This window comes from Mytilus edulis, chromosome 8, assembly GCF_963676685.1.
Source record: "Mytilus edulis chromosome 8, xbMytEdul2.2, whole genome shotgun sequence".
Taxonomy (NCBI): domain Eukaryota; kingdom Metazoa; phylum Mollusca; class Bivalvia; order Mytilida; family Mytilidae; genus Mytilus; species Mytilus edulis.
Window position 1 is genome coordinate 46,281,679 of NC_092351.1, and position 14,161 is coordinate 46,295,839.

Genomic DNA, 14,161 nt, shown 5'->3' on the forward strand with positions numbered 1-14,161 from the left:
AAATACTGACACACACCAGTTTGCCATCTCAGTATGCAAGGCAAGGGTGCTTGGTGAGGTGCTGGAACTTGATGTACATGTATCATTAAGTTAATACAGTTCTGTTAGGATTGACTGCCTTTTTACAGAGACTTTCTATTCTTACTGTTATCAGTTAGTATAGACGGTTCCTGGCTTAGAATGATTCTCTGCTCAGCAAATGGTGCGTAATTAGCATTTGAATCAAATTTCTTGTAGAAGTAAAAAACACAAATTAATGTATTTGACAACTTTATTCAGGAGCACAGTCTATATTATCCGGCGTAAATAACTTCGAGATTTATGTGGAAGTTTACTCTGCTGCTCGATCTATGCTAATCGATGTTCCAGTATATTTCATATTTATATTTATTCGTGAGGCCTCGTAATCGTTTATATTCACTAAAAGCACAGTCGCCTAAATATTTTATATGGCGAAAATATTGCGAAAATTGGCCCGGGAAATAATATATTCTTAGTAGCATTATTATTTTAAAATCTTACAAGAGGTTGCTTGCAAATTTAACTCTAAAATGAGAAGTGTATGACGATCTATAACGAATATATACATCCATCATGTGTGCAGATACGACGGCGACTATATAGGGTCTGCCATGAGTGCACTTTGTATGTCCTGCATGTGTGCACCCAGGAGGTCCTCCTGAGCGGTGTTTAGACGTACCGGGAAAATCTTATCTGATTCAGGATCAATTCATCGGTTACACTCCCCTGTCACCAGTGATTCTTTTTTGCTGACATTCTGAAAAAGTATTGTGTAGTCCCTGTGTAAGTGTTGACTCTCAACTTGCACATGTGATTTTTTAACACTCCCCGGACTTCTGCAAAAAACAATTATTCAGTTCACTGATTTAGATGGAAGGTAAACGAACAGAAAGTCACAGGACATTCCGACAAAAAGTCACAGGACAAAAAGTCAAACACATGTCAAACTCAGGCATAAAGTAACAAAGTTGATAGGACAAAAAGTCACAAACAATTTGTTGACAATTGATTGAATATAAATGAAAAAAGATTTTGAAATATCTTCTTTTTATTACATATATTCATTTTTAATTTTAGGAAATTGTTCATAATATAAAAAAGAAGATGTGGTATGATTGCCAATGAGACAACTGTCCACAAGAGACCAAAATGACACAGACATTAACAACCATAGGTCACCAAACAGCCTTCAACAATGAGCAAAGCCCGAGGTAAAGCCCATACCGCATAGTCAGCTGTAAAAGGCAATCATATATCTTTTTTTTTATATTTACATGTTAAAAAATGCGTGCAAATGTAATCAAAAGCTGCACACAAACGTAATGATTTTTGTGTGCAAATGTAATGGTAATGTGCGCAAACCTAATGCACTGATTTATTTGTTTTTAATAAATTTTAATTTAAAAGTTGCTACATCATGTTCATGTATAAAACTTCAAGAAAAATACAAAAAGAGTGTTTTCTTGTTCAAAGAAAAATAATCTCAAAACTAAATTGTGACTTTTTGTCCTGTGACAGTGTGTTTTCTTGTTCAAAGAAAAATAATCTCAAAACTAAATTGTGACTTTTTGTCCTGTGACAGTGTGTGACTTTTTGACTGTGACTTTCTGTCCTGCATTCAGATTGAATAGGGGAGTTTGGTTGACCCTGCCTCCCTCTATCTGAGACTACTATCTCAGTGATGAGCTTTGTGTTTCATGTACAAATGTATTGTGCTTTAATTTATGTACAAAAAAATTGAAAAACAGATATGTTACACATAAACAAACGACAATCACTGAATTATCGGATCCTGACTTGGAACAGGCACAACCATAACAAATTGGCAGGGTATAAGGAACTTTGAAAATATTTAGTTTTTGTGGTTTGGACTATTTTCCGGATACTGTAAGCAATAAGGCCCCTTTATTTAGTGAATGAAATAATTGTAAGATGCACTTAGCTGTCTGTCATATTTTATATGAACTTGACCACATTTTCATGCATGGTTCATTGGTCAATGAAACACTGCATTGTTTTGTCAATTTATCATATGTTTAAAGTTACAGGTAGATTATATTTGGTAGATATGAAACAATTGTAAGGTGTGCATGTCTGAATGGCAGATTCATATATAAACCATGACCGCATTTTATTGTTCTTTGGTCAATGATAAGTTTTCTTGGTTTTGTCATTTTATCAGGCCACATTTAAAAGAATGTCTGTTTCCCCTCCCCCGGGTCTACCCTTTGTAAACAGACCAGGAAGGCAGGTTTTTTTTAGCTCACCTGACCTGAAAGGTCAAGTGAGCTTTTCTCATCACTTGGCGTTCGTCGTCTGTCGTCCTGCGTCCGTCGTCCGTAAACTTTTACAAAAATCTTCTCCTCTGAAACTACTTGGCCAAATTCTACCAAACTTGGCCACAATCATCCTTGGGGTATCTAGTTTAAAAAATGTGTGGCGTGACCTGTCAAACCAACCAAGATGGCCGCCATGGCTAAAAATAGAACATAGGGGTGAAATGCAGTTTTTGGCTTATAACTCAAAAACCAAAGCATTTAGAGCAAATCTGACATGGGGTAAAATTGTTGATCAGGTCAAGATCTATCTGCCCTGAAATTTTCAGACGAATCGGACAACCTGTTGATGGGTTGCTGCCTGTGAAATGGTTATTTTAAGGAAATTTTGCAGTTTTTAGCTCACCTGGCCCAAAGGGCCAAGTGAGCTTTTCTCAGCACTTGGCGTCCGTCGTCCGTCGTCCGTCGTCTGTCGTCCTTCGTCTGTCGTCCGTCGTCGTCTGGCGTCGTTAACTTTTACAAAAATCTTCTCCTCTGAAACTACTGGGCCAAATTTAACCAAACTTGGCCACAATCATCATTAGGGTATCTAGTTTAAAAAATGTGTCTGGTGACCCGGTCAACCAACCAAGATGGCCGCCATGGCTAAAAATAGAACATAGGGGTAAAATGCAGTTTTTGGCTTATAACTCAAAAACCAAAGCATTTAGAGCAAATCTGACATGGGGTAAAATTGTTCATCAGGTCAAGATCTATCTGCCCTGAAATTTTCAGATGAATCGGACAACCCGTTGTTGGGTTGCTGCCCCTGAATTGGTAATTTTAAGGAAATTTTACTGTTTGTGGTTATTATCTTGAATATTATTATAGATAGAGATAAACTGTAAACAGCAATAATGTTCAGCAAAGTAAGATTTACAAATAAGTCAACATGACCGAAATGGTCAATTGACCCCTTTAGGAGTTATTGCCCTTTATAGTCAATTTTTAACCATTTTTCGTAAATCTTAGTAATCTTTTACAAAAATCTTCTTCTCTGAAACTATTGGGCCAAATTAATCCAGACTTGACCACAATCATCATTGGGGTATCTAGTTTAAAAAATGTGTCCGGTGACCTGGCCAACTAACCAAGATGGCCGCCACGCCTAAAAATAGAACATAGGGGTAAAATGCAGTTTTTGGCTTATAACTCAAAACCAAAGCATTTAGAGCAAATCTGACATGGGTAAAAATTTTTATCGGGTCAACATCTATCTGCCCTGAAATTTTCAAATGAATCAGACAACTTGTTGTTGGGTTGCTGCCCCTGAATTGGTAATTTTAAGGAAATTTTACTGTTTTTGTTTATTATCTTGAATATTATTATAGATAGAGATAAACTGTAAACAGCAATAATGTTCAGCAAAATCAGATTTACAAATAAGTCAACATGACCGAAATGGTCAGTTGACCCCTTTAGGAGTTATTGCCCTTTATAGTCAATTTTTAACCATTTTTCGTAAATCTTAGTAATCTTTTACAAAAATCTTCTTCTCTGAAACTACTGGGCCAAATTAATCCAGACTTGGCCACAATCATCATTGGGGTATCTAGTTTAAAAAATGTGTCCGGTGACCGGCCAACTAACCAAGATGGCCGCCACGCCTAAAAATAGAACATAGGGGTAAAATACAGTTTTTGGCTTATAACTCAAAAACCAAAGCATTTAGAGCAAATCTGACATGGGGGTAAAAAATTTTATCGGGTCAACATCTATCTGCCCTGAAATTTTCAAATGAATCAGACAACCTGTTGTTGGGTTGCTGCCCCTGAATTGGTAATTTTAAGGAAATTTTGCTGTTTTTGGTTATTATCTTGAATATTATTATAGATAGAGATAAACTGTAAACAGCAATAATGTACAGCAAAGTAAGACCTAAAAAGAAGTCAACATGACCAAAATGGTCAATTGACCCCTAAGGAGTTATTGCCCTTTATATAGTCATTTTTTTTAACAATTTTCACAAAATTTGTAAAATTTTACTAACATTTTCCACTGTAACTATTGGGTCAAGTTCATTATAGATAGAGATAATTGTAAGCAGCAAGAATGTTCAGTAAAGTAAGATCTGCAAACACATCACCATCACCAAACCACAATTTTATCTTGAATCCATCTGTGTCCTTTGTTTAGTATTTACATAGACCAAGGTGAGCGACACAGGCTCTTTAGAGCCTCTAGTTGGTTATTATCTTGAATACTATTATAGATAGAGATAAACTGTAAAAGCAATAATGTTCAGCAAAGTAAGACCTACAAATAAGTCAACATGACCAAAATTGTCAGTCGACCCCTTAAGGAGTTATTGCCCTTTATAGTCAATTTTTAACAACTTTTCATCATTTTTTGTAACTTTTTTAAAAATCTTCTTCTCTGAAACTACTTTGCCAAATTTAACCAAACTTGGCCACAATTATCATTGTGGTTTGTAGTTTAAAAAATGTGTCCGCTGACCCAGCCTACCAAACAAAATGGCCGACATGCTAAAATTAGAACATAGTGCTAAAATGCAGGTTTTGCTTTATATCTTTGAAACTAAGACATTTAGGGCAAATCTTTCAAGATTTAAATGTCCATCAGAATAAGATATATCCCCTCACAAATTTTCAGTTGAATTGGACAACCTGTTGTTGGGTTGCTGCCCTAAAATTGGTGATTTTAAGGTAATTTTGCAGTTTTTGGTTATTATCTTGAATACTATTATAGATAGAGATAAACTGTAGACAGCAATAATGTTCAGCAAAGTAAGATCTACAAATAAGTCAGCATGATCAAAATTGTTAGAGGACCCCTTAAGGAGTTATTGCCCTTTATAGTCAATATTGAACAACTTTTCGTCATTTTTGTAACTTGTATAAAAATCATTTCTAAAACTACTTGGCCAAATTTAACCAAACTTGGCCACAATCATAATACTAGGGTATCTATTTAAAAAAAAAGTGTCTAATGACCCCGCCTACCAACGAAGATGGCCGACATCAGTAAACACATTAACAGGTGAGCGACACAGGCTCTTGAGAGCCTCTAGTTTTTTTTAACTGGATGTGATTGTCATAGCATGGTCACATGAATGGTTTGACTTGTCCAGTCCAGGCCACTTATCAGTTGTTTGTGCTCAATTTGAGTGTATTTATTTAGATTATCAATCCTTCTGCTTTCAAGCACTTTCCAAAAATGGAAACAAATTATTTTCAGGAAAAAAATAATTTCGATTTTTTTGTGGAAAATAATTTTTTGACCCGGGCGCTTATTTTTGACCCGTGTGGGGGGAGGGGAAACAAACATATTTTTAATTTTGGCCTTAGATTTTTTAAGCATAGGTCTACTTGTTGTATGGAATGACTACAAGGTATCAAATAAAAAAAGATGTCTGCCTGCCAAGGTTAATTTTACTGTGACCTCATATTCATAGAATAATGATAATATTCATGATATTGAACAGCAAGAATGATGAGTAAGTTGATGTTATATACAAATAAGACAAAATTTTCAGTTGCCTACTAATTATGTAATACATGTAGTAGTTATTTTTGTCATTAAATGATGTTTACCCTTTTATGTGTAGGGCAAGAACATGAAAGATAAAGGGGAAACTATAAACAGAAGAAATTATCAACAAAATAAGATTTACAGAGGTCAACAAAGCCTAAATGGTAAGTCCACTGTTATAAAAAATTTTGTCCTTGAATAATAATTAAATATTTATTAAAATAAGATGTGGTATGATTAAAGAGAAAACTATCCATCAGAGTTCAATTTAGTGGATGTAAGCATTGTAATTACTTATTAGAGGCCATTGATGACCTGTAAGTAATGAGAAAACCCATACCCTATACATGTTATAGTAATCTATAAAAGTCAACACTAACCAAATTTGAAACAGAGCATCAATTCAAACGTCAAATATACCAGACTAATTTATAAAAACAAAAAATTATGAAAAATAAAAATGACAGGTATGAACCAACATCAACCACTGAACTATGTACAAGCTCCTGATATTAGACAGGTATAATATGGCTGGGTTGATATAAAAATAAGAAACACTTAGCAGTCTGATTTCCAATGAGACATTTCTCCAATAGAGATCAAATGACATTTAAGGAGGCTCTAGGGTATAACAATTTCAGAAAAATGTTTTAATATTTTTTTTTCATAACTCAATTTATTTATATCTTTATCATATGGTACACCAAATCATTCAAAACAATCAATTTGGTTTGGCCCCAGATGACTTTTAAAATGCATATATCATTGAAAAAGCTCCAAATTATCTCCCTTTGGTGCAAAAATGCCATTTTTTGGCATTAAAAATGTAATATCTTATTTAACTCAACGGTGGCCTATATTTTTTATTATAATTTTAAATAAGCTGTACTTTAACTAAACTATTATAAAATTTAAGCGATTTCTGTAATTTAGTACTTGAATATTTAAATGAAAGTTTATCATATTAATCATAAACATGATAAAATAGCCATTTTATTGATCTCTTCACTGATAATTTTTGAGTTTGTGTATTTGTAGGTCAGAAATCTGGATTTTCATGGTCATCATTCACAGATCAATACTGAACGGAAAACTTAAAGCTGATATTTTTCTCCATAGTGCGACTTTTTTATTAATTTGAAATGGAACATGTTTTTTCCTACATTTATTTGAAAGAGGAAATTTCAACATGATGACTATAAACAAAAAGGAGTCATATCATCACGATCATTGATGCACAAGAACTTGATCATATAAATACAACAATGTAATTATCAATTGAAAGATGGAACGAATGAACAAGATATTAGAATGTTGTTGTCCAAATAAACTTGCTTTGTCTTCTCATTTGAATCTCTCGATTCAATAAAGATGTACAGAGGAAGATCTTTGAAGAACAGATTGAAAAAATGTTTTGTCTAAGAATTGCAGGAATATTCTAGTGAATGAAATTATTTATTGACTTCACTCTTATATAGTGGACTGAATAATTGTACATAGCAAGTTGTGAATAAAGAAAGCAAAAACTTTAACAAAAAGTGTTTATATTATAAATTTGCAAATATAAGCATACTATTATGTACACCACAAAGTTATATATTATAATTTAAATCGTTTGCCTATACAAGTATTGCAATGAACCTATAACAAAGAAAATCTTACCTCATGAAAAGAGTGAACTATTCAGTCAGAATATGAAATATTTTTTCAGTTCTATTTTTCATAATAGAATAAACAAGACAAAGATTTCAAAACAATATTTTTTCATTTATTTCGAAATTTCATCATTTTGTTTCAGTGAAAGGACTTTATTCTTTGACTGTAAAATATTATTATTATACATTCCAAAATAAGAATAATCTTTATTGTCATATAAACAAATAAAAAACATGTTTGTGACAAAATTTAAAAAAAATTATATATATGTATATATAAAAAATATAAAAAAAACTCGTATACATTTTAAACATTTTACTACCAAACAGCATTCATTGTAACATACACATAACTTTATATTTATATATATATATATTTATAATTTTAATCCCATAGGATTTTATTTTGTCCCATGGGATATTAAAAATCCCATGGGATAATTATAGTCCCATGGGATTTTTTTTGTCCCATGGGACAACAAATATCCCATGGGACAACATTAATCCCATGGGACCAAAAAAAATCCCATGGGATTTAACCAAAATCCCATGGGATAATGGTAAATCCCATGGGATTTTGCCCTGTCCCATGGGATATTGAAAATCCCATGTTTTTATAATTCAAATTGCAAAATAAATATGAAAGTAACAGTATAAAACCAATGAAATTATTGAATCCCATGTAATTCCGCACATTTTGGTTATATACATGATATTGTAGCTCTTGTTTGAGGCGGCGGCGGATTTGCAAATGAGTGTTTTGCAAATTAAAAGTGTCCAGTGTTTATAGCAAAAACCCATTATTTTGAAAAACAATGTGAATCATTACATTCAAACGTAGATTCCATTAAGAATTGGTAGAAAAAATTGCGCAACATGGCTGGATTTCCTTCCAAATCCTCGGACTACCCCCCTATTTTATTAAATGATACCTACTTAGACGATAATAAGGATAAAGCAAACGCATTTAATCGTTATTTTTGTGATCAATCGAGTGTTGATGACTCATCTGCAAATATCCCAGAACCAAATTTAGATGAAATCATACATACATGTACATTAGATAATATAATTATAACGCAAGAGGAAGTTTATGACCAACTTCTCTTGTTAGATGTGTCTAAGGCAACAGGCCCCGATAACATAATCATTAGTCCAAGATTTCTTAAATATATATGCTGCTTTAGAATTAAGCTATCCCCTGGCTCTGTTGTTCAATAAGTCACTTCAATTGTGCACATATTCGTATGAATGGAAAATAGCAAATGTAATACCAGTTTTTAAGAGTGGTTCTCAAGAAATTTTATCAAACTATAGACCAATCACTCTGTTATCTATTATTGGTAAAACGATGGAAAATGTGTTTTTTTAATATTTATTTAATTTCCTTTCTTGTTATAAAATTATTACAAACTTGCAATCAGGTTTTATGCCTGGAGATAGTACTGTTGATCAACTTATTTATATTACAAACGATATCGCTAAAGCCCTTGATTTTGGAAAGGAAATAAGAGTTGTGTTTTGTGATATCAGTAAAGCGTTTGACCGGGTCTGGTCCTTCATAAACTAGAAAAATATGGAATAAGAGGGGACTTACTAAAATGGTTTAAAAGTTATTTATCTGAAAGAAGACAAAGAGTTGTCATAGGAGGACAGACCTCTGATGTGTAAAGCATTAAAGCAGGTGTCCCCCAGGGCTCAAATTTAGGCCCTGTATTATTTTTATTATTCATAAACGATATTGTATGTGACATATCATGCAACATTAGACTTTTTGCTGACGATAATTCATTATATATAGTTGTTGAGGACGAGTATGCTACATCTGAATTAATGAATTCTGATGTAGAAAAAAATCAACAATGGTCTTAACAATGGCTTGTTAATTTTAATCACAGAAAAACTGAAACCATGACCATATCTAGAAAAAGAGCAAAACCCCATAATCCACCAATATATATAAATGATACACTGATACAAGAGGTTGATGAATATAAACATTTAGGGTTAATTTTTCAAGAAAACGGTTGTTGGGAAAGTCATGTAATACCCCAGTCCAACTAGGCCACGATCGCACTACGATCTGTGAAAAAATGCAAATTTTGATGATCGTAGTGCGGTCGTGTAGATCGCAGTAAGGTCGTATCACGGTCGTGGTGTGGTCTTCAAGATCGTGAAGAGCGTGACCAACTTTTAACATGTTCAAAATAATCGTGGTGCGGTCGTGGCGAAATCAGATCGTAGTAGAAGCGAAGTGAAAGCGCACTAAGATCGTAGTAAGATCGCAAAGGTCGCTGTACAATCGTAGCGAGAGCGTAGCGAAAGCGTGATTCTATTCGGAGAATCTGTGTTACGATCCCACAGCGACGTTATCACGACCTCACTACGACCATCACATTCTCACTGCGACCCAACTACGCTTCCACTACGACTATAACACGCTGTTCACGACCATAGTACGATTCTAGCACGCCCTTGCCGTCCTCATCACGCTCTTCTTACGACCTGACTACGTTCACACTACGACCATCATTCTCATTGTCATTTTCACATAAAATATATAAAAAAGCTCCCTAGATTTTGTTTGTTTGAATGTATTTATCCATTTGCTCTAACGGCTCAACCATGCTTCTCGTTTTTATATAGATTAGACCGTTGGTTTCCCCGTTTAAATGGTTTAACACTAGTAATATTTTGGGTCCTTTATAGCGTGCTGATTGAAGTGAGCCAAGGCTCCGTGTTGAAGGCCGTACCTTGGCCTATAATGGTTTACTTTTATAAATTGTTACTTGGATGGAGAGTTGTCTCATTGGCACTCATACCACATCTTTCTATATATATTGATACATCTATGTCATCTCTGCTATCGTTCACTAAAATATCGTCATTGAGCTTTATGGACCAGCAATAGGTTGTAATTTAGGTTGGATTGGTCGGTCCGACATCTCTGCTTGATCAGGATTCGTTACTTTGCTCCCTCTGCCTCTACATCAACTCCTACCACCATGCCCACGTGTTCTGGTAGATTTTGGTGGCATGACTGTATTGTTTCCGAGAAATCTACGATTTAATCAGAAATAGAAGGAATTGAACTGTATTGATATGGAACACGATGTTGACGTTATTGCTGAGAACGTAGTAAGATCGCGCTATGAACGTAGTATAATCGTAGTAAGAACGTGTTATAATCGCAGTAAGATCTTGTTGCAATCGGATAACTTGTGGTATGGTCGTAGTGAGAACGTGAAGAGCGTAGAAAGATCTTGATAAACGTAGTGAGGTCGCAGAATAAGCGCGGTGAGAACGTGGTATAATCGTAGCGGGATCTTTGTAGAAGCGTAGAGAGGACGCAGTAGCATCGTGAAAGCAACGAAAATTTACATTTTCATGCCGCTAATACCGCGACCTCACCACGATCTAAATTTGTTTTAGATCGCGGTGAGCGTGGTGCGGTCGTGGTCTAGTGGGACTGGGGCTTAAACTATATTATTGATAAGGCTACGCCTAGCTTAAATCTTATGAGGAGTTTAAAGTTTAAGTTATCGCGTAATAATCTACAAGCTATATATTATATATCAGTTTTATCAGGCCTATTCTTGGTTCACATATTAACGACTTATCCGTAAAAACAAGGAATTTTCAGTGTAGAATTATTGAATTTTGAACATGAGCGGACGCGAGTACCACAAATATATTTAGAACAGTAAATTATTTCCTTACAACTAACAACACATTGAAATATTTTCGTGGTACTCGCGTCCGCTCATAGTTAAAAATTGCTCAAACGGACGTAAACACTTCTGATATACCAAGGTGAGTGACACTGGCTCTTTAGAGCCTCTAGTTTACATACGATTTATATAAACATTGTACTACACTTACAAAGCCTCGCCTTACTTATAAAAGGGGATTTTATCTACACGACCGCCACAACTGAAATGTTAAAATAACAATTGACAACAGTAATATTAATAAATTAGAAAATTTGATATTTCGTTCTGATTGAAATCATATAAATGCTTCGTTTCTTTATAAATGCTATCTCATTGACACAAACCTAGCATTATATTTTGTTCATTTAACACTTTTTTGTTGCTGGTTTGACATAATTATTAGTTTTTTTTTTAAATATAAAACATTATCATGCTTTAAAATGACTATGATAATGAACATACAAGAAATCTAAGTATTTACCCTTTGGACCTTGACGATAAGCTTTATAAATTTTAAAAGATCAATCCTACAAATAGCATATATAGATATAGGAAGATGTAAAAGTAGTATGAGTGCCAATGAGACAACTCTCCTTACAAGTAACAATTTATAACGTAATCCATTATAGGTCAAGGTACGGCTTTCAACACGGAGCTTGGCTCACACCGAACAGCAAGCTATAAATTAAAGGGCCCCATAAATTACTAGACTAAGTGTGAAACCGTTTAAACGAGAATATATGTCAAAAATTATATGTTCGTTTGAAAATAAAAGGTCAAAATTCAAACATTAAGTTTTGATTACTCCCTGTTTATTATTTAAAAGTCATTGTTGATAAGTTTTTTGCTTGTTTGGTTCAGTGGTAAATTGAAATTGATACCATATCATATGATTGTTATTTGGTTAACTGTGTCAAATCATTTGATAATGAATTGACAACAATACACAAGAAAAGTACATGTATATAATATCTCTATAAAGACATTAAATCTTCAAACAAAATTCGAATAAAAATTCCTTTCTGTTTTCTTTCAAAATATTTTTATCATATTTTTCTAAAAGTACCTACATTGTACAAATTGGGAGAACAAAAGCAACACAGTCGCAATGCAATCTGAACTCATATATATATTTAGGGAGCTACCATTTGATTTTTAGGGGGGGGGCTAGGATGAAAAATGTTGTCCTGCATTTTTTTTAGCTGTACTCTCTGTCCTGCCTTTTTATTTTTCACTCTGTTCGGTCCTTGAAATTCCTTCTTTTTTTTTAGTTTATCCCGACTTTTTTTACCTAAATTGTCGTCCTGACTTTTTTTTTATGCAAGTGTCTCATCCTGCCTTTTTTTTACTCAAAACTGCTGTCCTGCCTATTTTTTTCAAATTTCATCATGATTACAGTATGTTTTTATAAGTGACTTTATTGGTTTTGTATACACGATTTTAGATGAAGCATTTACGCGCTTCATACAAACTTTACCTCGATCAACTCTTTGACGTACCACAAAACTGCAAAAAGAAATATTTCATTTAAATAAAAACAATATGCGATTCCGCGTTAAAAGTCAATATGACAGTGAAGAGGTGTGAAGGGATACACATATAAAGTAATCTAGGCTGCTATGGTTAATGGACCATAGATCACCATAGAGTCTGTGTCTAGAAGACAATACTAAAGCTTGGAGTGTCTGGTACCGTAGGAATAAAACGATTATTCTGGTAGCTTGAATGAGAAGAGTTACGTATTTTGCATTCTAGCCAACTCTTTGACGAGGCTGTGGATGATCTCTTTATACAATAGACAATGTTCGACCCTATCCAACATATATACATTTTCAGTGACTCCCCTCTCTTCTTCAATATTTAGCCTTCCTTATGCGAAGTGTTATGGGTTTGCTCACGATTTAAGAACTTGCGGTGACCTCCACGTCATTTGGTGTCTGGTGGATATAAAAAAGAAGATATGGTGTGATTGCCAATGAAACACTTCACAAGAGACCAAATGACACAGAAAGTAACAATTATAGGTCACTGTACGGCCTTTAACAATGAGCAAAACCACAATGATAGCTTTCTCATTTAAAATCATAGCACCTCTCTATCCTGATTTTTTTTCTGACAGGGTCCTCAGTCCACCATTTGAATATGAATGAAATGGGATGATGGATACATTTACAGAATGTTTTTAAAAATACCCACATACTAAACTTATTATATTTTCGGTTAAATACAAAGTAAAAAGAAGGTGTATACAGTTGAAACACTACTGTTAGTCTAGATATTATTGTGTCTTAACATGCGAGACGTTACTTGAAGCCATCTCAACGTATTTAACCTACTCGTTTGAAATCACCCCTCATATCTTAGCTTTTTATATTGGCGACTGAACATCAGACTAGATTTTATATACAAAAGGTAAGCATTGAAAAAAGAATGGACATTAAGCAATGTAGGTAGATTTAGTGAAGAAATGAAACGAATACAACTGAGGATGGAAATGGCATATATATCAAAGAAACAACAACCCGGACCAAAGAGCAGAAAACAACCAAAGGCCTTCAATGGGTCTTCATCACAGCGAGAAAATCACTCACACGGAGGTGGGATATCCCCTACACGTAAAATGATTACTAGTTCAGAGAAAATGGACCTCACACTAAACTCCGAACCAGTAATTAAAAAATAAACACAAGACTAACAAAGGCCAGAGGTTCTCGACTAAGGACAGGCACAAAAAGGTGGCGGTGTATACATATTTTGTGAGATTTAAACCCCACTTAAGCCTTCCTCATAAAATCGCATGTAAGTACTGTTTGAAAATTAAGTAAGCCAAATGGTGTTAATTTAGAAAAATGCCAGTAAGAAGACAATCTTTATCATTTTCGATACAAGTAAGCCTTTATAGCCAAAAATTAGGGTTAATAGTAACATAATTTTTGTTTGCATAACCACTTTTATACATATCAAT

General features: G+C 34.0%; 1 long non-coding RNA gene across 1 annotated transcript; it reads left to right on the forward strand.

The window, feature by feature from the left end:
• The first annotated feature begins 557 nt into the window (after positions 1 to 557).
• Positions 558 to 7,366, forward strand: LOC139485721 (uncharacterized). The gene is made up of 3 exons (XR_011655371.1): positions 558 to 898; positions 5,905 to 5,992; positions 6,867 to 7,366. It is a non-coding gene; the product is annotated as an uncharacterized lncRNA (long non-coding RNA).
• Positions 7,367 to 14,161: the final 6,795 nt, after the last annotated feature.